This window comes from Phasianus colchicus, chromosome 1, assembly GCF_987193195.1.
Source record: "Phasianus colchicus chromosome 1, bPhaCol1.hap1.1, whole genome shotgun sequence".
Taxonomy (NCBI): Eukaryota; Metazoa; Chordata; class Aves; order Galliformes; family Phasianidae; genus Phasianus; species Phasianus colchicus.
The window spans coordinates 29329674-29357670 of record NC_143436.1 but is presented as its reverse complement, the minus strand read 5'-3'; the positions used below and the strand labels follow the sequence as shown (position 1 = coordinate 29357670).

Genomic DNA, 27997 nt, shown 5'->3' with positions numbered 1-27997 from the left:
GAAGAAATTAAGATGCCTATCAAGCACACAAATTATAGTCCCAAATGCTGAGGTTATACAGAAGCATGGAGAGAAACATGAAAGGAAGTCATGAGAATCACTGCTGAGCCTGACACGCAAGTTCTGCTTTCCACTTCTTCCCATGCTTCAATAAACAAGAATGTTTTAAATTGCTACAGGGCAAAAAAAAACAAAAACAAAAACAAAAACACCACCCTAAAACAACATATCTTTTTCTCTATTTTAAGTGTTCTGATGTTCAGTCTTCAGTTACAAGTTCATTTTCCAAAGCTTTCCTACCACATTTATCAGCTACCTTTCTACATCTAAAATGGATGGTAGGAAATGATTCAGCATCCAAAAATTGGTGGAGACCTCAATAATCTTATGTGTATTAACAGCATCATAAAATCTTGTTTCTCTTTTCTTCTGCCGCTGTTCTTTATGAGCTTTTGTTCCTTATAATAAACCTTAGACTGTGCTCAGCCCCAAGACGCCTCAGGTAACAGCCTTACCTCACAAAGCACAGACAGCGCAGCTACATCTGAAGCAACTCAGGTGCAAGAAACCTCCATCAGCACAGGGCCAGGTGCTGATCTCAAATGCAAGCAGCAGAGACAAGCTGGCTTTTCTCAAGTCTGTGCTGATGATTCCAGCCTGAGAGGTATTGTGGTACACGTATGCCCCAGGTCAATTTACAGCAATGTAAATCTTCACACTGAGCTGCTTTACATACAAACCAGCCTGTCAGATACCAGAGAGGAAAGGTACAACCCTGCTTCTCTATGTCAGCCTCAAAAACAGCTAGCTAGGCACATACATACAGGGGAAAAAAAAAAAAAAAAAAAACAACCACCCAATACTTGTCCTGTCTAAGAGCAGTTCACAATGACTGTACAAATAAACAAAAAATACCAAGGTGTGAAATGTTACCAGTCAATAGTAAACTCTGGTCATTTGGGGGTGTTAAGATTTTATGACTGAATTTTGGGTATAGGTTCCTGCCTTAGCAGAAACAAGAAAAGAAAAAAAGAAAAAAAAGAAAAAACAGCAATTAGATATCAATTAGGGAATACCCTAAGAATGTATGGTCTTAAAAAGCTGATTCTAACAAAAAACTGGTAATCTAGTAAAAAAATCATAGAAGACAGGTAACTCACCAGGAATGGAATGGAGAGGGACTTTTTACTTGACAGTCTCATGGTAATAACTATCAGATCTAAGCAGGAATAATGGATAATATTCTCCAACTGTAATCTACATGACTCACTGCCCATCTCAAATTCACAAAGCTCTGGTGCCTCACCAGACCAAGTTCCATCTGAGCCAAATGTCAAGCCAAGAGAATCTATTCCTGCGTGGTTAAAGAACAAGAGAGGCCTTGTGAGGAGGCTTCTTCTCACAAGTTTCCTTCTTCAACAGCAAGCCCAACAAATGCTCACAGATGGCAAACTGCTGAAATACATCCTAACTTAAATATGTGACATGACACAGGAAACAATCCACTGAGCATAGGAAAGTGGTCAAGAAGAAATTCTGCAAGTCTGTTTTGGAACAGAACCAAAAGAAACTTCCTCCCAATTGAATTTCTACATGTTCAGGAAGGAGAGACTTGTAAGTTCCTCCCAGCCAGAATTCAAAAGCTAGCCCCCTCTTATGCACTTGCGTTTTATGAGATAACTGGTATGGTAAATTAATCCCTTTTTACGAACACATGTAGTCAATCAACACAAAAGTTTATCATCACTGCAAGAGTACAAGATTGACCTTGAAGTTAAACTAAAGATTAAACACTATTTGTATCTGTATTTGAGCTCATAGCTGAGTTCAGAAGATGGACATTATGCATGAGATTAAAAAAAAAAAAAGGTAATTCTGGCTCCAACAAACATAAATCAATTACCAAGAAAATTAAGATATTTAAGTCTTCCAAAACCTGAGATTAAAATAAATGCTTTTGAGAAACGAAGTTTTAGTTAGAACAGATAATTGCTTTCAAATATGAATAAAGTTTGAATTATACTTATCAAGCGGTACCAAGGGATAATACGGATGTAATAGTTCATCTTCTAATCAAGTTTGTCTTACAAGTTTTGTTGCATTTCATTTTAATCATATTTTAATGAGATTTGCAAAATAGCCCAATAAGATGGAAATAGGTTACTGTGCTGAGAAGAATTGCCTCAGGGAAAGTGGGAAAAGACGTGGGACAGATTCATCTTCAGCAGCTCATCACACCGCCTTGATCTGCCAAGTCTATTTTCTATCATCACGTCTATGATCACAGAGACGGTGCTACAACAGCCTGTTACACATTTAATGAATCCAACCCAGAAAAAGGGTACAGGAGGATTTTCTTTTGTGTTTTTAATTGCTTATCTCTCTGATAAGAAAGAGAAGGAAAAAACTTCTCTCAAACCCAGCTATCACCCTAGAGACAATGTGGGATCTTTACATTTCCTTTCAAAGTACATAAACGCGAACCTGAGGGTAGAAGTGCAACACAGAGTGAAAAAAGCCAAAGGAATCAGGAAATACTAGACAATTTCAAATTATGTTCATATAAAAACATACAATAACCAGTAATGCATCCACAGTAACTCATTTTTTCTTACAGGTCAGCTGTAATACATTTTCATAGAAACATCTTGTTGATATTAACTAGAGTAAAAATTAGTCACAGAAATAATAGGCATGTTTTCTACACACTTGTCACTGTTACAATGAAACATTTACTAATGTTAAAAGCTGTCCCACCAGAAACTAATGCAAGGAGAGGACATTGCTAGAGCCAGCTTCAAAAACATAAAGAGCTGAATAGATAGGCCTGATATAAATAGAAGGTATGAGTTCACAAGAAGCAGTAGAACAACAATTAGCATTGGTCATTTACAGAAATGGGTATCTGTCAGACTACAGATACCCACGAGGACAATGACGAGGGAGATTTTAAACCAGGAAATTTTAAGAAAACAGAAGTCTTTTGACTTAGCAGGGGTAATTAATACTTTGTAAGTGGCTAATGCTGCTAGAGAACACTGTTCCAATCAGAGGCCTAAGGTGGTTTTGCCTCCTGGTTGCTTTTTGAAGTCTTGTTACATGATTGGACAACTGAACCACACATATGCGCAACTACACAAGTAAATTGGGCTGATGGTGGTGGTGGTAGAGTGAGATGTCTGGTCAGTAGTCAAGGCCACTCTTTCTTTCTAGTTGTCCGTGGTCACTCAGACCTTTAGCATGTCCAGAGCACTGATACCATCAGTAAAGTTTTTGCTGCTCTGGTTCATAATGAAATTCTGGTGTTAGGAATAAATAGGGTATCAGACTTGATTTACTGAGATGTGATGTTATGTAAGCAAACAAGTAAGGAGGGAAAAAAAAGAAAGCTGCAGCTACAAAAAGTATTTTCAGACGATATCTGTACAAAAACAATATTCAATCTCTTAGCTTTATCCTACATCTCCAACACAATTTCTCAGCAGTAAGAATTCTCTCTGCTAACCTGCATATACCATGCAAGCACGCTTCCACAGCCTTTTTTCAGAGGATGATAACAAAGCCATTTTAATTCAAGCTTTGGGCAATACTTAAGCATATTTTCATGTAGTTCAGATGTCTAAATCAACTGTTCCAGATTCTACTGACAATTTCTTAAATATATGTACCCTTAGCCTTTCTAATCTTAACTCCACATACAGCAGAACTGAAAAAACCTCCAGATATTCCACTTTGATTAGGCTACTGCTTTCTCTGTCTGTTTAGATCTATGTCACTCTATAATAACAAATGAAAGAACTGAAGCTGCCATTTGATCTGAACTTCCTGTAGGGAAAGCATTTGTACATTCAGAAGTCAACTCAAATGAACAGAAATATACACAGAAATAAGCACAACATATTTTGTTCTAAAGGTTGACTTCAAATCCCTTGACCACTTATGCACATGTCTATGTAAGCATATAAATGCATTGAGAAGTTGCACTACAAGGGTTACTTTCTTGTTCTTATTTCAAATTTTCTCCTTACGACAATCTGGTTCCCTTCCCCCCTCCCCCCCCCCCTCCATGACTTTCTAATCTGCAGTTCCTTCTCGTTCCTTCTCTCAAACAGCTGAAAACACTTCTTGCTCTCTTCCCCACAACTCTTTTAAAGAAGTCTTTTGTTATCTGGTGACTACCAGTTACTTATCCTTTGAGAGCTCTGAGGTTTCATTTTCTGCTCCTCCAACAGTCCATTCTCTCTCACTGTCCTGTCCAGTGAAACACTTATACTTACAGAGACTAAGGGAAGGAGGGGGAAATAAAGAACAAAGTTGCCTATTTACAACTTACTGGAAACTTGAATCATAAGAGAAAAAAAAAGTACAAAACCAAAAGATTACAATACAGCAGAATTACTGCCAGTCCAACCACTGACACATTGCAAAAACAGAAGAACCTCTACACATGCAACTATTTAAACAGAAGTCTGAATCAGTCTGCTTTCTCAGCATGAGTGCATAGAAGGACAACATAGTCACACTGTCCTGAAGTTACAGCCATTTTGATAAAAGGTCAGAGATGTATTCAAAAGTCAAGTATGCTTATTGAAAACACTGAATGAAACCATCCTCCCTTTCTCTTTTGGGAAGCTCTCATTGTATCCATGCCAGTGCTTGCCCCATCTCCACACCCAGGTTTCTGGATTCTGGGAGCTGCTCACACACCCACAATGACAAGCCATCACTCCACACAGAGTGCAGGCCCAGGCCCTGGCCCTGCTATTTCACAAGTTTGAGACATTTTAGTTTTTCCGCTCTTTCAGTGCAAAGGCAAGTAACATCCAAAAAAAGAATGAGAATTATTTTTATCTTCAAGTATCAACATACATCTAACCACCAAAGTGCAACAAGCATCCGTATTTAAAAAGTTATTTAATGATAGGCACACTCTCTGATATACAGAAGTCACACGCTTTCGAAACATGAATTTATGCAATCAGTAGTTAAAATAATTGATATTAATCACTGTAAGTGCTAGTCTGGACATGTCCTTCCAAGTTATAAAAGGGCTGCTTTTAAGTATGAATTAAGCATTAGAGATGCTGTACCATCAAAGAACATGGAAGTAATCAGCTGTCAGACTTCCAAATACTTTACACTAAAAAAAAACAAACCACACTGAAAAAATCCTACTATATAGTATTAGTTCTTGGGAAAAAAAAAAAACATACAGATTTATATGTTGCTACATGAAGATTCTGTTCATGTAACTTCCTGTACATTCTCTTCTTCATTCTCTGTTCCAAGTTTCAGTAGCTTAGAGCTATTGGTGTGTAACTACTCTGTTCTGTGTTTTAAGACACAAAAGCAAAAAAAGGTTGAAACAGCAGCAATGAGAACTCAGCAAACGTCCATTAGCATTTATTGCTATTGAACACTAGTTAGTAAGTACAGACTAAACATCAAATAAAGAAGAGGAACAAATACAAGGTTGGAGTTTTCATTACTGATTCTACTTATACTACAAAGGGTAGCTTTAAAATTCTAACTAGGTACTACTGCCATACAAGGAAAGGAGCCTGTTCAGAATCCTGTAGGGATTTGTGCTCAGGTTTATGCTTCTCAATCTATTCAAAAACAATCTAGAGAAAGACCAAACTGTGAGGCAACTTGTGCTCCTAAAGCACTGTGACAATAAAGACAAGAACCTCAAGTAATAGTGGAAGGAATTGTAGTACAAAGCCAGTAGACAATAAAATAGCAGAAATAATTCAGGCAAAGATTCAGAATTAATTTCTAAAAATTCAAGAATGATATACTTGGTTTATAATTATTATTTCTAAGAAAGATCAGCACAGCCCTCATCACTAAGTGAAAAAAAAGCAAATCAAGAATTAGGGAAAAAAAGAGAAACATAACATGTTTACACAGCATAAATCCATGATACATCTATATTTTCTGTGTTGTATTTGCCATCCCTCAAAACCCACTTCCTCAAATTTCAGTCACATCAGAAGAGATTAGCCAAAGATGATCAAAACTACAAGGTGACTCATCTACAGCACTACAGAGTCCTTAGGGGACATTGGTGCAAAATTAACAGATAGCAAGCATAGAAAAGAAGAGAAGGTGTTTTCCTCATCTAGCATGTAGTCAAATAGAAATCTCCTGGATATCTGACAGAGCAGATTTCACAACATTTAAAGAGCAGGTATTTCCAGTTAATCCTTTAACTATGTATAAAATATGTCTAAGTATTGAAGTGTGCTGACAGAGGCACTTACTGGCAGGAAAGAAAAGAAGAACAACTTGAAAGATATCCATGAAAATTATCACCTTAAGATTGTCCTTTAAAAACAAAGCAAGAAAGACTTTTAAATATTTAAGCTAAAATAATGTGACAGAAATTATTAAGCCTCAGAATAGGATCTTTTTACTAAATATTCCAGAGCGATAACACAATTTTCTGGACCACTGCAGTGTAAAATTCATGGAGATTAGAAGCCACAATACTTATTTTTAAATAAAAATTTGAAAGCTAAAGCAATAGTCAGAAACACGCAAAGCAGTTTTTTTTATTTTGTCATGTGAGAGATGCTAATAGAACGCCCCAGCCTTTTCATCTTGCAGGGCAATTAAAGCACGTGCTTATTGCAATCAAAGCTCTCCTAAAGGGATGGCACCAGCTGTGAGCCAGATGAGGCAACAGCCTTTATCCAACCTTGCCTTCTTTCTCATCTTCCCTTCCACACACATTAATCAGCAAGCAGAATTGCCTAAAATTGAGGCTTGGGAGAAAGAACGCTAAAATAACCACAGTTTATATTTCTATTAGGTATATTTGGCTTTATTTCACATATTTATGAGCGTAGCTTCACTCATCCAGCAGTTTGTTTATTCATCAAAATTGACTGCACTAATAAGTCTATGCTTGAGTTTATAAAGTATCTTACTACTCCTTTTAAACTACATATTCACATAATTTAAAAAATAATTCAGTAAGCTACATTAATACTGAACAAAAATACTTTATTTAGAAATCAATATTTCTGAAAGCTATCTTCCAGTCTTATAGTTTTCCCTCATACTGAATTTGTTATTTCTCTTATCAGAAGTAACACATATATACATATATGTATAAACTTAATAGATACCTTCTTGTACAGACAGAGGTCTGAAAATCTGTTTAATACACAGTTACTTTCTCAGTAACATTTGTAAAAGCCACAATGAACTTGTGAAAAAAAAAAATCAACCTGCCTTCTTAATGATTATGGAAGAGATTATACTAAAGACACAGCTTGCCACCAAAAAAAAAGTTTTGTTTTTTTTTTTTTTTTTGGCTAAACATTCTCTCTCTTGCAATACATTTACCACTCCTATTATAGTGAGATATAGTTTTTTCCTCATCTTCCTAATAGAGGGTCTGGAGTAAGCAGTGATCTGCAAAAGTATTTATAATACCTTACTGCTGACCATTAGCATGCCTGAAAAATAAAAACAGCTAAACCTTCTTTTGTAAAAACTTTCCATATGCAGGAGCAAGCGACATCAGCTAGATGATCACCTCGCATTTCAGCCTGACTGCAGCAGGGCTCTGGTAATCACACTGCTGAAAGGACATGCAGACTGTCAGAAGCAGTAACAAAGACCCGTGGCTACAGGGGAATAGCTCGGGCTCACTGGGAGGATGCAGCGTTCGCATTATTCAAAGCAAAACAGCTCTTGTCAGGAGGTTTTTCACTACCCAGTCTCTATCGTTCCATGGTGGAATTAGGTGATATTATCTATAGCTAACTGTCTGAGTTCTTAGAATGGGCTGAGTAAGCAGTAATTTGGGTCACACTGGTTTAAAACAGCTTCAGGAAACAAGGCCAGAGTACTGACATATCCACAGCATAAAGCAAACCCATGACCATTTGGTCAGGCACCCATATCAGTCTCTTCAAACAAAGATTAAATCCATCTAGGAGCAGACTTTTCTGGAGCTGCCAGACCACTGGTTCTTCCTGAAAAGGAGGCATTCAACCTCCTTGCACTCAAATGAGCTGATGGGGTAAGGACATGGTGGAAAGCAACAGGTGTCACTCCACAGTTATCTATTATGTTTACCCCCTCTCTGTATCAGCCTGAAGAAAGGGAAAGAATTTCTGACTTGAGGAAGTCAAGCCTCCTCCTTGCATCTGTGCTTCATACTAGGCATGCCTGTGGCACAGGCACTCTGCAGATCACTCAGAGAGACCAAGAGACAGCACACAGGATTATGAGGAGACGTACAAATTAATGGGAGAAAAGCCAACATATGTAGCTTTGTGAGTCCACAGGCGATAGAGGACAGGACCACTTCATTCAGCAGCAGTATCGCTTAGGAAGCACTCACCACTTTTTTTTCTGCTGTTCCATCTTGGTGACATTTCACATATATTCCTCTAGCACACATTTCAGGATACAGGTCCTGAAAGGACAAGAACTAGCAGTAACAGCCAAGAGCTACATCATCTCTGACGCTTGGATTCATCATGGTGATTTGCATTTGTAGGCAAGACAGGCAGACGTACTTAGTTTTGGAGAATGTAGCACCCATGACAAGTTCCAGGCTGTGTTATGCCAATGGATCTTTTATTCTAAGATCAAGAGAGTCTTATTCATTCTTCAGGATTAGCCAGTAACCAAAGTCAATGAGTCTTTAAAAAACATTTTTAATAAGTTATTTTTAAATGGGGGGGAGAGGCAGAGCAAGGAGGAAGAGGGTGGAAATCAACCCTAAAACTAAATTATTTCATTAATAAATACCAAATTTGACAGGGATGAAAGCATTCAAAACCAAGAAATGTCAAGCCATATGTGGAGATTAAATATATCTGTATATATCATCTATTGTAATCATTGCTATTAGGACTAGGAAATCTTGTAATCAAACACTTCGTAATTCCAAATGTCACAAAAAATGTATGCATACAGTTTTCTTTTTTCTATCAATCATAAGTTATAATTGGTTCATTATGAAGGAGGTTATAATCCCATGAGAATATCAGTTTCTTGCATCAAATTACAGAATGGATTAATTCAGAATCAATGTAAATTGTAGTTTTAGCTATCCTTCTAGTAAGGCCTAGAGTAACACCACACATGACAAAGTACATTTTCTGATTTAAAAAACTGATGTTACACTTAGGTTTTAATTCAACTGCAGTAAAAATTCTGTTTCTGGAAGGATGCACACACAAGGGCAATATTCATAGACTTCACTCTGAAAATAAAGAACACCAAGAAAGTATTACAGAAAAATTTAATGTTCTAGACACAAGTCACCGCAAGACATAACTTCTGTAGAAAATGAAAAATCAGCTTTCCAAACATGAATGTTTTACTCCTCCTCACCTTACTAACTACAGGATTTCTCCATTCCAAGGATTCTGCAATATAAATCTTCCAGAAGAACAAAAACAAGACAACAAAAAAACCTGCCATGTACTTGTCTATGTAAAAATACATGTAGATTTTCAATTATTTCCTACTATTCAAGGCCTTGGTAGTTACCTAAGTTCTGTATATGAAATGAAATGATCATTTTGATTTCCACAAGCATTCAGCACCTATCATTTCACTTTTTATTAATTCAGTAGGCTTAGCACAGAAAACATTTGGCAGTGGTTTGCACAGACCACTTCACAGAGGTAGTCTCTTTCTTTCTATCCTTCCCATTCAGAACAGCTGAGGATGTAGCAGGAAGAGAGTAATAATACAGAGAAGAGCTTGCCATTGCATGCATTTCTCCCATTTCACCATATTCCGTGGATTATTTACCACAGGAAGCAGCTTTATTGATCAAGTTTAACAAGTGTACTAATGATAAACCATCAAAGAGGAGACATTAATGTCCATATCATACAGCTGTTACTATTCTCTCCCACTTTAAATTTATTTTTTAATATTTTATAAAGCTTGCTTAAGCACCTTACTTCTGAACCATGCAGATTAAGAAGAAATGAACAGCCTGGTCTCATTGAGAACTCATGGTCCATAGGTATAGCACAACAAACAAGAACAGACACAGAGCTTGGCTAGTCTATATTGTGTGTATTTTTGAGATATTTCAAAGCTGACACCTCAAAATACAACTTTATTACTGTAGTAACTTTTGTCACATAACCTATTAAGAAAATTTTGTTTGCTCAAATACTATCAGAAGAGAACACAGAAACTGTCTGGGGCAAGTGTGCAAGCACAGAAGAGAAAAGAACTACAAAAAAAAAAATCTCATCTGAGGACAGAGTTAGTGAAATACATTCAGCCACCACTGTGAATAATCCCATTTCAATGGAAATACCCACATTTCATTTTAAACTAAAGGAAATGACTGCCTCACTGCTGCCTGGAGCAAGCTGACAAATGACTTCATAGAGATTTCATTCTCCCCTTCCAAATACTATCCCTCTTCTCCTTTTCAGCACTTGAGGACCACAAGAGACCATAAAGACAACAAGAGAATGTCACGCCCACTAGTCTCATATACTCGAAGAGAGAGATGTGAAAGTCATACAAATCACAGCTGTGTCCTTGATCAGATTGTCATTTAATAACTCAGTGCACAATGTCTCCAGGACTAATTCCTGTCTACTTAAAATTGAGGGGTAGAGAGAGAGCTGAGCTTAGCAGAAAGCCATGGGTTTTCTCAGCTGCTTCCTTGGTATTTAAAGAACATCGACCTTCAAACTCCATTGTATTTTTATCTCTTTGAGGTATAACTTGAATGTAATCACGCAAAAGGAACTTTTCTTAAGACGCCCCTCCAGCCACTTTTTTACCAGAAATTATCACCACCATAAAAATCCTCAAAGTCAGCACCCTGCTTCTCAAATCTCTCAGAAACAAGGATCATCCCCTCTGGAACACATCAGGAACCATCCAAACGCTGCCCAGAAAAGGCAAATTGAAAATGCTACAAGAATCCATCTTCTAAGAAGGTGGATTGATTATCTACATAACATTCAAACTTCTTATAACCTGTAACATGTGGAAGCCATGTTTAAGTACTCCTAGAACAGAGCTCTGCAGAAATGAAAACTAAGCCAATGGGAAAAAAGTACCTCACTGTAATAAGAGATATAAAAGTCACAACACAAGAAAGCATATAAAATGAGGGAATTTCAAAAGAGCTTCCTAAAATGCTAACTATATTTTGTTTGTGTATATGCAATAATAACCTTTCACCACTGCTTAAATCCTTTCCTCCTTTTCCTTCCATGTACACTAAATGCATCTTGTCATTCAGAAAATACCACCAAATCTTTCCTTAGTGGGAAAATGGCTGGTAAGAGCAGCTTTGAAAGAAACACCAGTGCTCAAACTAGAAGATGTCAATATATTTGAATGAAACTGAGTATAAGTCATGGGGAAATGGAAAAATTGGGAGGTTTTCTTTTTTCTTTTTTCTTTTTTAAGAGGAGTTGTTTGTTTGTTTGAACTAAATCTGTTAGTAATGAACAAAGGCTGATTCTGAATACTTCACAGATTTCAGCTTTCCAAAAGGAAACGCTACCTTTGTGAAAGACTTTCTTCTGCCCATCCAATAGGGAGTGGCACATTTCAGGCATTCAGAGAATAAAGCAATGACAACAATGTAGAGTCACATGAAGCTACTCTGTGCCAGCTATGTAAGCTTCCTGAAATTTCATTCACTAAAAGGTCAAGAACTTGCAGCACTGCATGCATGAAGCCTTTTATAAATTATTTGGAATTCAACTGCTAGTATGTTTTTCCTTGTAGTTCAGTACAAAAAAAAAAAAAAATCAACATTTCACTGATCTGATGTGCGATTATGTTTTGTCCACGTATTTTCTGATGTACAGGAAATACGTAAGGTCTTAATGTTGGTTTTGGAATAAAGTGGCTCTCTGCAGGAAAAGAAGTTATGGTTCAATGAGAAAAGCAAACTTATCATTGAGAATCAGGTAGTTTTTAAATGATCCTGATCAAAGAAGCTATCCATATTGAAAGCAATTGAAGGAAATAAATCACTATTCAGATTTTAAGTTCATAATTTTAAACTAAAAGATGAAGTAATCTAACCAAATACTACGTATTTGGAAAATAGTATCCTGCTAAACCTAATCTTAATGTGCTTGGTTATAAACAAAGATACATAACTGAGCAAAATGAAGCCTCTGGCCTAAAAACAACCCTATATTAAAGCCATAGGTAATCTGTCTTACATAATGCTATTTGTGTTTTGTAATCCTGTTAAAAAATACTTGTGACACCAAATCAATATCTTCTATTTACAAATGCAACATCCATAGCAGGAGTGGCACTCAAGCACTAAAACTGCTTTTAGCTTTTTCTTTAGTTTATGAATAGACCTTCTGTATCATTAGAGATGCATATAATAGTACAGTGATATGAACTGAGGTTTAATCTTTTAGTATATAGAGAACTATCACTGGCCCTATGAAATTAAAACAGAGTCTGATTTTGCATTTTGGTGAATTACTGAGATATGTGTGGGATGGTATAGTAACAAATTTTTGCCATCAATAAAGCCAACTGTAACTTCAAATTTGAAAGTTTAATATTAAACTTGATGCTATCACACCTCTTGAATTCCGACCAGCGATTCATTTCTTAGCATCCAATACCTCTGAAACATTTACTTATAGAAGACTCTAGACTTGCTCCAGAATGAATTGAGTGATACCACCCCAAAGCAATAACATACCTCTCCTGGAAGCCAGCTACCTTAAACTGCTGCCTTCCTCTCTGCTGAGCTCTAGATCAAATTTCAAATTGGATACAAAATCTTTAATGCTTTTAATTAAAGACAAACACTTCATTGGATTGGTCTTCAGAGAGTACCTATTCTCACTAAAAAGCAAAATGCTTGTAACAAAGTTGTGTTTGGGCAGCTGGCTCACTACCCAACAGGAATTCACCCTGAGCATACATACATGTACACACTTTGTACTTAGTTTACAGATTTGTTCTATTATTACACTAACTTTTCTCAAAAATTATTCCAGAGTTCAGTAGCTTTCCAAATCACTAGCTTGTTAAAGTCTATAATCTGCAAGTACAAGTGCCATGTGCCCTACCAAGCCAGGCATTCACTTTGCATAACCATGAAGGTCCATCTAGCCCCAGGTCTCATCTCTGACAGCAGCTAAAAGCAGATGCCTAAGGCAGAAGGATAGGTTTATGGCAGTTCTTTCCCAGAGACTTCATCAACTGAAAGCACAGAGGCTTGCTGCATTTTCTGCTGCTTAAATTTACAGTTGTACTGCCCTGATAAGGTAAAAACATTTTTATACCATTGCTGCCATCAGAAAAAGGACCTCCAATTAATTCTCTGTTTGAAATATTACATACTGTAAGTGGCAACAGCTGTAAAGTTAGTAATAAACATCAGTATAAAAACTACTCTTTACACATACTGTTACTATTTTAAATAAATAAATATTTTTCAGAAGGTTTTTCTGTTGTTGTTGTTGTTGTTGTTTCCCATACTTCCCAGATCTTTTATTTCACTTCTATACTAAAGTCCCGGGTATCAGGCCTGCATTGGTGCACACACTAACTCAGTGCTGCAGTGGGTCATGTCTCCCAGACCAGCCCATGGATCAACCTGTGGCTGATGGCAATCCCAGCTGCCTTTACAGCCAGGACCCAGGCTAATGGCTATAGAACTTCTCCTAATGGGAACTGTAGAGACCCCTGAAGTTTGCCCAGGCAGCTCATGCTGCACACAGACCAACTGAGAAGAGTTAATCGTGTGCTTAAATGCATTACTAGAACCCTAGGTTGAGAATCCAACACTCTCAGAGACATCCTAAGGCAGCCAAAACTGTTCCTGGTTACACAACATTCTTCTCTATTGGTGTAAGACAGCTGGGAAGTATTTTCAGTGTAATGTTAACGTAACCAGCAGAAGCAGATCACACGTAAATAACAGCAAATGTTTTGGGCAATCTTATCTAATCCACCTGAAGACTCCTACTGCCATCCAGTACAGGATTGAGAGATTAGATACTCCAGATGAGCATTACTCTATGGAACAGAACCCAACAACTTACTTTAACCTCAATTTCAAACAAACAGCTGTTTGACAATGCAGCAATATTAAGAAAGTTATTTGGAGACAAAGAATTGCCTTGTCTTTTTCAAGGAAAATACTCCTGTCATTTCCCAAAATTGGAAGTCGCATTAAGCCTACTTCATCTGCACTTGTATTGCTTCCCTAATGGTTTCCAGATCAAATATTCTAGCATAATACAAAAAATATTTATTTTTTTATCAAACCTGCACTAAACTAAAGGACAAAGTGGTCAAAAGCCCGATCCAAGGTTCAGATTAATCCTCAAAGCACTATTCCCAGTTTACATAAGGGCTTTTTCTGATCAGCCATTTAAGACTACATGAAAAAAAAAAATGTCTTTAAGTAATGACACCAGATGGAGGGAGGAGAAAAAAAGGAACAAAAAAGAGAACTGTGTGGTGACTTTTTTTATTTCTTTTTTCTCCCCCCAAAATACTTGAAGTAAGGTCACTGCATCACAACACCAGCAACTACCTGAGTGAAGGCTACATCTACCACTTACAAGTTTTCAGATTAGCCCATCTAACCTGTTTCATCACTCCTGTTGCATCTCAAACCACCCAGATTGGCTTTTTATTCTTGTTCTTTTAAATACACGGTTATGCGATCCCGAGATATGACCTTTATAATGACTGCCTTGAATTGACAGTTAGGTATAGCAGTACCTCCTGCATAGAAGCTGCACTCTAGGAGCCACTGGGAAGCAAAACTGATGTGCCATATTGTCATTATTTGTGAAGGGTCATCCACACTTTCATTTACCCAACCTTAAACAGAATAGTTTATGACAACACAGGAGTCAGATAATACAGAACAAAAGAACAGATCAGTTATAACGTTGACTATGAGCAGGCAAATGTATATAATAATACTGACTTGAAAAAAATCAGACAATATTGCTTTCTGGCTTAAGCTTGCTCACATGAAAGCCAATTTGGGGATTTCCACATTCATAGTATAACCAGAAAAATGGTTATATTCCCAAATCCGAATAAACTAAGATTCACAGCAACCATATCATAGAATCATAGAATGGCCTGGGTTGAAAAGGACCACAATGATCATCTAGTTTCAACACCCCTGCTATTTGCAGGGTTGCTAACCACCAGACCAGGCTGCCCAGAGCCACATCCAGCCTGGCCTTGAATGCCTCCAGGGATGGGGCATCCACAGCCTCCTTGGGCAACCTGTTCCAGTGTGTCACCACCTTCTGTGTGAAAAACTTCCTCCTAATATCTAACCTAAACCTCCCCTGTCTCAGTTTAAAACCATTCCCCCTTGTCCTATTAGTATCCACCCTCATAAACAGCCATTCTCCCTCCTGTTTATAAGCTTCCTTCAAGAACTGGAAGGCTGCAATGAGGTTTCCCCGGGGCCTTCTCTTCTCCAAGCTAAACAAGCCCCGTTCCCTCAATCTTTCCTCATAGCAGAGGTGCTCCAGCCCTCTGATCATCTTAGTGGCCCTGCTCTGGACTCATTCCAAGAGCTTCACATCTTTCTTGTACTGGGGGACCCAAGCCTGAACATATGCTGGAGAATAAACAGAAATACATACAATGGATAGCTTTAAACAAAAAGCTACTACATTATGCTACTTCTAACATTACAAATTGCCAGTGTAACATCAAAACACTGACAATTTTCAGGACAGTGGATGTTGGATGTACAAGAAGCCTTTCCCCAGCCCACCTCTCTTGAAAATATAATGAAGTCAAAACTCATTTTTTTGTCATCTGATATTGTATTTATCAATCTAATTAATCATTTGAATATAGGCAGCAGAATATCATTTATTCACATGTAGGATGAAGCTAGTGTGGATAATCTGGCCATTCTGGATCTCCATGCCATACAATGGTGCCATCTTGCTAAACCATCCATGAAGGATATTTTCTTTACAACATAGTTGTTTGCTTTCCAGTAATGAAGCACTATTCAGAATTAAAGTAGCTGGACATAAATACAAGTCTTCCATGTCACATCCCCAATAAGATTGAAAAACTGAAATCTAGCTTTTTTAATACAAAGAACACTTTTGACAAGCTAAATATGTTACAAGAAATGCTTCTGAAAGTGAAATACGAAAAGCAGACATTCCTTCAGAGTATTTTTAAACTCTGGTATAGAACAGTAGAACAACAACATGTTAACATATTTAACATATTTAATGGAGCTAGCTTTAATTTTTTTTTTTTTTTAACATAAGTGCTATAAAACCATACTCCCTTGAACTCATTAACTGTGTCTTTGAACAGTCATCAATTACCATCTGATTGTGCCTAGTAGCATACTAGACAGCCACAGCCTCAACGATCATACAGAAATTAGCAGAATCATTTTACATGAAAGCTCTGGAGTCATTATACAGCAAAGTTTTTAAAATATTTACTTCAAAGTCTGGTTTTCTAATTATACTTAAGACTGTAAGCCTTCTTAAAAGGAACCTTGAAGTTCTGTTTTATAGTTCTATGCTTACTATTACACAACTGCACTCAAAGTAAGATTTACACACTATTAATTACTATTAAATACTTGCCTGTGCCTGAATAGCAGGCAAAAATAAATAAATAAAAGTCACTACCTTAAGATGGTATGAACAGGGTTTAAGAAGGCATAAGGAATTCCAGTGATGATTTTCTGGATGCTACTTAAGAATTGCAAGTGTTTCCTTCTGGATACTGCACAAGTCTTTGGTTGAAGATTAATGTTCAGAAACTGAATTTCATTACAAAAGTTGAGTTTCTGTTCTGTCAAAAAAGTGATGGGATATTTTTCCAGTGATATTTAGTGTTGGAAAAATTATCAATTTATGTATTTTAGTAATAATTAATACTGAACAGCAATATATTTTTAAAATATGCAAGTTTTAATTTCCAAGTTATACTTCAGTGCAAGACGAACACAGTCAAATTAGTCTCTTTTTAATCAAACAAAATTAATATTGAAATTGGAGAAAAATTAAATGAACATAATTAGATAATGCATTATGAAATGCAAATTCATAATTATACTAATCTGAATTCTACCTTTTAATAATTAAAAAAAATCAGTTCAAAGCAGTGCATTAGATCACTACGGTAAATTACTACTGAAAAAACTTCTAATGAAAGTAAATATTCAATTTTTATAGATGTGCTTTCAGAAACAGATATCTCGCTCCATCCTTTACCATTCAGGGTAAGCCAAACACATAACCTCAGGGAGCAACATTATTCTGCATCTTTTGAGAAACAGATTCTTTTGTTAAGATGCAATCCACTCCAGCTTTGCTACTATTAAGATCTTAAACATGTATTATATCAGGTTTACATGAGAGACCCTTGTTAAGAATTTTTACACTGTATAGCAAAGGTGATTTTTCTCTTAGCAACCAATATTGGTTTTGTGACCTATTTAAGTATTCTCGCATAATTGAACAGCAGGATCTCATTTCAAGCTGATCATCTTCTGTAGTTTGAATGCTGAAAGACGACGCTTGTGATTTCACCCCTCAAAGTGATCTGTGCCTGTAACACAGTATTTCCTCCTAATTTCCTTTAGTCTCAAAACATGCATGATTCAGGGTATTCCCTAGGCTTGAGCTGCATTTATCCTATGCAGCCTTTTTCCAGTATTACCTCAGAATAGATCACAGCAGTCTAGATGTTAGAGAAATGAGCCCCTCCCCCTTACAGCACAGCTTTCTTTGACTTATTTAGCCCCTTCTCAAACTATAATGTTGAGGCAGCAAACATCCAGGATCCAAAACAGCCATTCTTTCTGCCCCTTCCAAACTTATTTATTTTACTGCACAGATATTGGCTTTACTGAATAAAGTTAATTGTATGATATAGATATAATTCATCTTTGTATATTATATACTGCTGCCTATATATCTACACAGAGCTGGAACACAGCTGGCTTGGGAGACCAAAACACGAGTTACAGCCCCAAATGCCCAAACTACTGCTGACATTCCCTAGCTTCCTAATTTTCATAACCTCTTGTAAGGCTGCTCCATAGCCTCCTGGACCTCTACAGTTAGTGAACTGAAGATGTGGCACCTGTGCACCCAGGAACTATACACTTCAGTCAGCCTTACGTGAGGTGACTCTCCAACTTCTACTACACAAACTGCCAGCAGCCCAAGTAGTCCTGCCATACAAGACACAAACCCAGGCCACAAGCTGAAGAGTAAGAGCTCAGAGAGTCCCAATGCTTTCTGGTGACACAAGGTCAATGTGGAGTCCTTGTACAACACAGCATCAACTAGAGAAAAGTAGACTTTCCTGTCCCCCGTGCACTCCCAACCATAGTCAGAAAAAACACAATTCATACAGGAGTTTTTACATTCTAAAGCGTATAAGGGCAGAATACAACTGCGTCTGCTCACAGCTCTTTTTGCTTTGACAGACTAAGGAGTGATATCCCTAACTTTAATACCATGAAGGCTGAAAAAAAAAACAAAAAACCCAACAACCATGCCTTAACTTGACTGAATAAGAAATTACTTGCTCAATACTTGTACCTTATCTGACCTATACGCATGCAACTAAAGAACTGCATGCAACTAAAGAACTGCATGCAACTAAAGAACTGCATGCAACTAAAGAACTGCATGATCTTGTATTTGGGAGAAATCAAAAATCACTCTAGAAAATAACACTGTAACATTAAGAATCGCTCTGAAATACCCATAATCTTTATGAGAACAGTCTTCCAACTTATTATTTCTTGTAGTATTTAATTTACTAGCTTAATTATTTGCCAGTCCATACTGGCAAACTACTTTACAGTTACAAGCTTCATTCATTAAAACAGTAACCTGGTGTTTTGTTTTAGTAAACCAGCAATCGTAGCTCCATTCTATTAACTGCTATTTGCAAGTAGTTCAGGAGACCTATTTGCCTTTGTTTTATCTCCTCTCACTCAGCTGTTTTCCAAACCATCTTCAGGTTTCCAGACTTTCTTATCCTTATCTCCTTCATTCTAGTTCATGTCTTTTTGTTAACAGTCAAGCTGGGAAATTGCATAGCAGTTTTTAATTTGACACTTCCCCATCTAAAATAATAATAGGGCAGGTGTTATTTACTTCAGCTTACCATATGAAACTGTATTCCACAGCAATGGCTAATACTTGGTGTGTGTTTCAAACCAAGGGTGAAAAGAAACAAATCCTTTACTCTAAGGACAGTATCTCAACTTCACAGAAGAGAAAAGAAACAAATGTAAGCATCTATATTATGTATTAAACACTACTACTAATCTACTAATACTAATGTTTGGATTAATCCTGGCAACCATTTCCAGCTACAGATCATGTTCTCAGCAGTAGAGTTCCTGTTATTGTACTTAAGCAGCAGAATTCAGCCCCTGTGAAGCTGAAGTCTCATAAATTCAACAATGCATTGAAAAGCCAAGTGCAAAAGTTGACCAATTATTCAGAGCAACACGGGTTTACTTTTGGATGCTGCTCAGCTTCTAGTAAAAAAAAAAAAAAAAAAAAAAAAGAAGCTAGGACACATTAGCCAACTGAACTATGAATATGCAAATCTTAATAAATCATGAATTCCAGTGATACTCTTGTGTATTTGATGCTGCCAATTCTGCCAGGACACCTTCCTGAATCCTATGAAAAACCAACTTCCATATTTCAATGCCAAGTGGAGGAGAAGATTGTGAAGCAGTACATAGTACATAAAATCTTAGAACTAACCGGGAGAAAAATTCCTCCAACTAAACTTTTGAGAATGATATCTGTAAACAGCCATAGAAATAGCTTCTCCAGAAATCCTGCTGTTAAGAGAAATGTGTCTGCTGAAAGCAACAGCAGGGAAATTAGAAATCTAGGGCAGCATTTAAAGTTATCTTCATGATGCTTCACTCACAAAACAAGCAGAATCAAGACCTCAGAGAACAAGGAAAGCTCTTAAGATTTGCCTCTAAAGAATAATAAATCCTGTGAGTTTGAAACCACAGGATAAAGAATATTGTTGCTTTTCTTAATGAAGCAGCCTAGAGGAAAATAATTTTGAGAAAGGCGACTATCACTGTAACTTGAGAAGCTACAAGACACAGTAAAGGCAAACACACAACATGCTTTAATCAGAATCCTGCATTTGTAGCAGGAAAGCTACATAAAATGACTGAACATCACCTTTCACTACGAACTACAGATCAAAACTCCTGAAAGAAGCTACTTCCATTGAAGTACTTAACCTTTGGCACATAATGTTAAATATTTTCCATGATACTCTAAGAAGCAAAATTACATGCTCTAAAGGACTTAAGTGTTACTAATAATAAAAAGCAGTGGAAGAACATGCAAATGTTGGGGGATCTTTGCAATAACATGAAGACAGAATTAAGTTATTCTTTAACTGCAAGAGAAAAACTATTGAGAAAGGGGTATACATGTCATTTTCAAATGATGATGGACATGAAAATGCACTTTAATTAAAGTTGTTGGGTTCAGTGATATAATTAACTGTTTTTCTGGCTTCCTTTGTATGAATGCACAACCACAGACCAGTTATAAGCAGATATATTTACTTTCATCTTATACTAACATAACATAATAGCATTTATAAAATACTTCAAGACATTCTATGCATTTATAGTATGTTATTCATTCACTTTCTATTTCGTTGTATTCTCACATACATGGACAATCTCCTTTCTAAGGATTTATTTTGTGCTCCATAAACAATATGCCCGCCCTCTGCTGGTCACCTTCACTGTTTCCCAGATTTTTATTTTTTTTTTTTCTCTGCTACAAATTCAATTTATAGAATTGTCACATGCAAGGTCTAATATTGTTAGCTTTCAGCCACCTTGAGCTTCTTGCTGGATGTTTAAAAGAGGATGTGCACATCAAAGTTTCAGATTTACACTACTACAGAAATTTCCATGAGGTCTATCATGCAAGATCAGTGAAGACAAAAACATTCAATTGGCAAGGATAATTCATTGTTTTTTACTCAGTTACTAACACTGCTTTTCTAACAGATATGTTATTTCACATAACGGAGGAACAGTCATTCAAGTTTCTTATTTTCATGGTATTATACAACCAGGAAGGAGTTAGAGAAAATTGTTTCCCAGCTCTAAACATTCATCTTCAGAGAAGCAGTAGGTGGTGATCCCTCTCCCTCATTATTTGATGTTTTTAAAGGCATTAGATATGCCAAAAGCCACACAGACAATCTTCAAAATGATTCAAAACACATTTGGCATGTGAACACAAACCACTGAAATTAGTTTCGTTTGATGTATTAAGCATGTAACCAAAACCTACACAAGAGCAGGGAAAAGCATGTCAAACAAAGTACAACCAGTTTTGATAAGAAGAGAGAGTTCTTTCACACACACACAAAGACACCCCTGTAGCATTACTTGGACTGGGTCATCATGAGCAATAATTGTCCTCATCAACCCCTATAAACATAACCAAACCTATGCCCAGGCAAGAGTAACATGGCATTTGCACTAGAAGAGTTCACATAACCATGAATTGTGTGTGACAGCCCCAACCAAGGACACATCCTTCCCTTCCACCTTCAGTGCAGGTATTCCTTGCCTTTTGGAGTCTCTGAACTTTAGTGCAGACCAATCACAAATACTGTAGTTAACAGAGGTAGGAATCTTTTCACCAGATGGAAAACTCCATGTCCAGTCCAACTTGTCAGGTGACAAGGCCCTGGTCGTCACAACTTACAGACAGGACCACTGCAATGCTAGAATGATTCCCACTGCACCCTAGAGAAAGCCACAAATCACTCAGAACATGACAACCTGAACACTGCATGGCACATTATGGTACGGACTCTGCCATCACAGATTTTTATTTTGCTCAAAAATGAATTCACAACCTGTCACTCTACAGTGATAGAGGACACACCTAATTACACGGGAGCCATTGAATTGTTGGCGAATTAAAAAGGTTCACAGTCCATAGCAGACAGAGCTCTTCAGAACACCTGGACGCACAACACAAAGCTTACTGCTCCAAGACACAACAATAGGCCTCTATTTCTATTATTTTCTCTCCCTTGTTGTAAACTCACTCAAGTCCCATACAATTTGAAAGAAAGGAATGGAAAAGGAATGCAGCTCCCTTTTCTGAGCTTCAGTAAAAACTCTCTCTCTATATATATCTCCAGTCATAACAGATTAAAAGACAGTAAAATAGCTAGCACAGCCTATTACCATCTCATCTCACCCAAGGCAAGAACCAGATTTTGATAGTATGTAACAATCACAACAAAGTTTCCAAGTCACTATGCTAAGGAAGAAGAGAAAACAGCTTCAGTTTTCAAGAAAACATCAAGAACTCAATAGGGTCAAGCTTCCTGTTGTATTTAGTTTGTCTACAGACCCTGTATTAGTCCATAAGGAGGGCAGGAACTTACAGTCTCCAGCTTATGCAAAGCAGCAGTAACCTACTCACTAGACTTGTTATCCCACCCAAAGAATTGCCCACGACATGTTTGTCTTGCTCATATTCCACAGAGATTAGAAGGAGGAAGGCATTGGTTACCTCCTGTATTTTGATTAAGCTAGAGATGCTAGCAGCAGGATAGGCAACTCCACTTTTTAGTCCTACTAGACACAATCTCTCAGAGTAGGGAAGAGGATTGCCTATCCGACCACCAAGGGTAACATATAGTGCGTGAAACTACTGATAAAATGAAACTGAACCATCTGGCATTTTAAAATACTCTTGAAAATCCCTTTTAATAAGTGCATAAGTTGCATGTACGTTCCCTGACTACTCTACTGTTGCCTTTCCTCTAAGCCTTCCAGTGATATTCTTTCCCAAATCCCTCATTTCTACCACTTTTTTTTTTTTTTCCTAATGAAAAACTCTGTGACACATTTTGTTCTTCATCCTTTTACTCAAACAGTGGTCCTCCTTGTGGATTTTGTTCTTAATTCATCACCTCATTCAGCCTCTCAGTTAGCGTTTTGTCCATTTCTACTACTTCGCCTATGCTGCAGCACAACATTCAGCTGGAAAGTTTCCCCTGACTAGTACCTATACATATGCAGTTAAATCCATGGCATTCCTCTCCAGCTGCAAAGTGTTCTGTGACCCAACAGATGTTTTTTGCACTAATGGACCACATACAATGCCTATGTACACACATACAGACCTCCACAGGTTTGTGACACTGAAAAGGCAACTCCCTCACATAAGCTCTCAGTCTCAAGTTGGACAAATGCAACACAGATACAAGGAAGTTGGAAGTGAAAGTTATAGTTCAGAAAAACACACACACGAAAAAATATCCTTATTAATGTATAAGCACTGTCAGGCCAACACTTCACTAACAGTCTGTAAAGGGACGTGGTATGTTAACACTGGATGACTGATCAGGGGAGCCTATTATTCAGCCAAAGGCAGATTCAAAACTTCCTGGTTATGCAAGCTAACTTCTGTTTTCCTCAAACAAGATGTTAAACAGTAAGAATTACACGCTTCAAACCAGAGGAAATTAAAAGGTCACGTACACCTAATGGTGCAGACCAAGTATGAGAACACCTGCATTCCCACTAGACCTCATCCAAATTCAGCATCCTTACACAAGGATTTACAGACACCACATCAGTGCTAATTTTGTCTGCTCTAATTGACCATCTAGACAGCTAGATCCTTTCTAATGTGTCTGTTTTTTAAAGTTATCACGTCCTTATAAATTGAACTGGCCTTTTTTCCCTCGCTTGGCTATTTTTGTGCGTCTGAGATGCTCTGCATGAAATGCTGCTTTTTCTATAAAGTTTGGTGGCTTAAAGTAGAATAGGGGCACTGTGAGCTCTTACAGAAACATTTTATAATTCAAGCTGATATGCTTCCATACTAAAAAGTTAACAAGGGGAAAGCTGTAATCACATTATGAATTGAGCCATTTCAAAACCAAAACAGTGTAGGAAAACAGTGCATTCACAGAGTGAATAGTAAGATACATTTATCCTGATTCATACAGCAAAACAAAACAAAACTGAAAGCCTCTTATAACAGTTAATAGAAGATCCAAATGAACATTTCTGTACTTATTCAACACTTAGAAGAAGGGAGAAGCCACAGAGCAATCCAGAGAGGTATTTGCAATGCAATTAGGCTAGACAAGCAAGCCTGAATGCGTGCCAGCTGCAGGGGCTTGCCCTTAACTCGCACAATCAAGTGTCTAGTGTTGCACACTGTCTAGCATCACTATCTCCGGTATTAATCGTCTCATCAGATATGTACTTGTTTACTGAGCGTCTTAATCAGGGCCTGAGTGCACATCAAGCTGCACCTTGCAGCAGTCAATACGACAGTCCATCACCAGCTGTCAGTTACAGCTCCCACAGATAGAAAAACTCCAACTCAAACAAACGCGTTCGGCTCTCAAACTAAGCTATCGTTCACATTTCAATATGAGACTTGAATTCCTTTTCAGTGTTCTTCAACTCTGACCCAGCTCTACCCCCTTCTTCACTGAAAAGGGCAAAGACAACAGCCCAGCAAGTGGGACAGGCAAAACAGACCTCCTTTGTTCACTTTTTTCCTTCCAGTTTTCTATGGAGGTAAATAACTGAAAGCCCAGCCAGCCCTCAGTAGCTCAGAAGAAAGCAATGCAGCCAACTTGCAACTATATTTTTCTGCTATACAAGCAGTAGGGCAAAACTCAAGGCAAATCAGGCAAATCACGCTGCCCTTATTATTGACAATTAACTCTTTCCAAATTTCTTTAGTATTAAAAAAAACAAACACAATATTCATAAACACATTAAATTACAGTACCTTTAATACTAAAGTGAATAGGCAATAAACATACTCACCAATTTAAAATGCAGCAAATTATCACTGCAGATAAAGTATAACAGAATTTTTTGAATACTATCAGCCCACTCAGGAAGGCAAAATCAGATTCACTGCATATTGCCCAGCAGACAGCCTCCTACATTATTCCCTCGGCTTACATTACTGGCGTGTACTGTCTCTGTACAGCTTCCCATTTTACAAACTCTTTTCATAAAAAGTGACAAATTTAAACTGCACTGTTTGGTTTTCACTGGTTATGTTTATTGCACACTTCAGATATATTGGAAGGTAAATAATTACAGCCCAAGGTGACGTGGGACAACCAAATAAAGCAAAAGAACAGCAGCTCCACAGCTGCAAACAGCAGATTTGGGTTTCAGGCTGACTGAGCCATCAACAAACTGAGCTCTACCAACAAATCCCCAGTACATTTTATATCCAGATACTATGGAGATGCACTTCACCATAGCAAGAAGAACAGGGAGACTTGCCTGTCCTTTTCCTTTACCTTTTCCTGGCTCAAAATCGAAATCCTCAAACCAATAAAGACTGTCAGTTAGAGAGATGCCTCATTAACTCCAGGAAACTGCAATTGGGTTATTAACGCTTCTGCCATTGCCTTTCTGAATACCAGAGAGAAGACCAAAGCACAGGGCACTATTAGGAGATATGAGTAAGTACCACTAGATCTGTTATTTCATTTCATGCCTGACAATAAAGACCATTTTAGGAAGTCGGATTTCCACTCTAAAATCATCTTTTGCAAACCAGCTCTGCAGTGAATGTGATAAACATTACCCTTTCTGCAAGAAGATTAGGAACAATAACTAAAGATCAGATTCTGGTGATCTCCCTCACCTTAAGCATGATTACTTTTGAATATTTTTACTGTAACCAGTGAGACTAATTACAGAACAAAGTACCAATGTGAGGATGATTAATTGTGGCTTTACTCCGAGTTATGAAGAGGGCTTTAGCTTCATCATTAGCACCAGCTGGTATACACAGCCACATCATCTGATGATGACACACAGCTGTACAGCTTTCCTCCAGCTAAATCTCCTTTGCACAATCCAGAATACAGATTCATTCAACAGATCCTGGGTTCTCTCACCACTAAGCCATTTCCTGTTGGGGTTTGCTTGGTTTGCTTTCAAATTCAGTATTCTCAAAACATGCTTTGCTAACCGTATTGATACAGTTCAACAACTGTTTTTAAGCACCCAAGAGAATATCAAAGTGTTTCTAAATTCAGATAAATAATTTCCACAGACTTCAGTTCTTTAGCAACTCTGATCTCTTGCTTTGCCGTTCACATTCTGAAGTAAGGACAGACATCAGCTAAAGAAACCTACCATAACCTACTGCAGGGAACCTGCTTTAGCAGGGGGTTGAACTAGATGTTCTTCAGAGGTCCTTTCCAAACCCTATGATTCTGTGAAATTGCACGAAGTGCACGCACAAATTATCAGATCAGGCAAAAAACAGAATATCAGCTTCCTGACTTGTGTGTGCTTTGAGGTAGTATGTCACACTATGGTTTCTCTGACAGCTGATACCGTTTGCCAAAAAAACACCTGCAGATGCATCTCTTGGCATCCATGCCACTTTCCAACTCAACATGAAGCCCAGATGCCTTCTGGTGTTGCACACTGACCTACTGCACGCACAGCCCCGTACAATTACAACCCATAAGTGACAACACTGATCTTGCTAAATAATGGAAGAAGCTGAAACAATTAATATTTTGCACCTGTTAGATTCAGTGAAGTTCTTTTCTTGCTTCATCCACCTTTTCTAAGCATACAACAGCACAGGAACAGAAAGCCAGGCAGCTGGCTTATAGGCTCAGCAGAAGAGGGGCTTAAAGAAAGAATGAAGAAGAGGATATTGACCAACAGAAGGACCACAGACCACGGTCTGCAGGTCTCACCATAGAGCAACACATCTCATTCTCCATCATTTTATCTCCCCACTCAGCCAGCTATGGAACAACACTGCTGTCACACTGCATTTGTTGGTGTGGAACAGCCCTATTGACCGGGCTGGAATACCGCGAGCTTCAATATTTAAACAGCTTGCCCTCATTAATCAGAGAGCGCCTAAACCCCGGCTCCCGAGACGGAACGTAAACGCATTTCAGACTTCAGAACTAACGGCACCGTGCCGGAAAGTTGAGCAGAACGCTCACTTAACGATGACTTTACAACCGAGGAGCAGGTGCGTTGCTGCTCACGCTCTCGTTGCCATTTTCTATGCCGGTTGCCACCAGACGCCAGGACACCGCGCGCCCCGACCCCCCTCGGGCTCCCTTCATCCCTTACCCCGCCAGCAGCAGCGGGGGGCGGCACGGAGAGCCGTGCGGGGGTGGTTCCGGCCGGGAGCACATCGCGGCTCACCTGGGGCTGCCGCCAGCGGAGCGGCGCGGCGACCGCTGCCGGCACTTCAGCACAGACAGCTCCCGGCCGCCGCCGAGCGCGAAATGGCGACCTCCGGGCACCGGGCGGGGGCCGCGCCGGGCGGAATCGCCGCCACGCGCCGAGCCCAGCCGAGCCGGGCCCCTCCGCAGCCGCACAGCCGGGCCCGCCGCGCCCCTCCTCGCCGGCAGCGGCCGCCTACGGCGCCCGCCTCCCGCACCTGCAGCCCGAGCTGCCGCCGCCTCCCCGCCAGGTGCTTCGAGCCGGGCACCTGCCGCCGGGCTCCGCTCCGCGCCCGGCCCGGGGAGCAGCACCCGCTCAGCAACGCGCCGTCGGGGCCGGGTGAGGTGGACGGCCCGGTACTCACGGGAAACTGCGGCCCCTCTGCCAGAGAGACGGTCGATGGAGACCCGCGGCCGCGCGCCTCCTACTACCGCACGCCCGGCAGCCCGGCGAGAAGAGCGGCGGCGGGCGCGCTCCCGCGCCTATCACCTCCCCGCCGCCCCCGCCCCGCCGTACCGGGGCGCGCGCTCCCGCGGGGGGCGGGGAAGGAGCGCGCCTGCGCTAGCGCGCGCGGCGAGCGGAGGAGGGAGCGGGGACGGCGCTGCGGCCGCCGCGCGGGTCCGTCGCACCTGAGGCGGAGGGGCGGCGGCCTCCATCTTGGGCAGCGCCCCGCTCCCGTTAGTACCGGGGAGAGCGGGCCGCGAAACCGTCCTGCCT

At 39.0% G+C, this 27997-nt stretch overlaps 1 protein-coding gene across 3 annotated transcripts in view; it reads right to left on the bottom strand.

Annotated features, from left to right (window-relative positions):
- NRCAM (neuronal cell adhesion molecule) overlaps positions 1-27794 on the bottom strand; it is a 144509-nt gene extending 116715 nt beyond the window's left edge. For all 3 annotated transcript variants that reach the window (XM_090137758.1, XM_090137750.1, XM_090137767.1), the window contains exon 1: positions 27645-27794. The gene's annotated coding sequence lies outside the window, so the exon portion shown is untranslated. The remainder of the gene's footprint in view (positions 1-27644) is intronic.
- Positions 27795-27997: the final 203 nt, after the last annotated feature.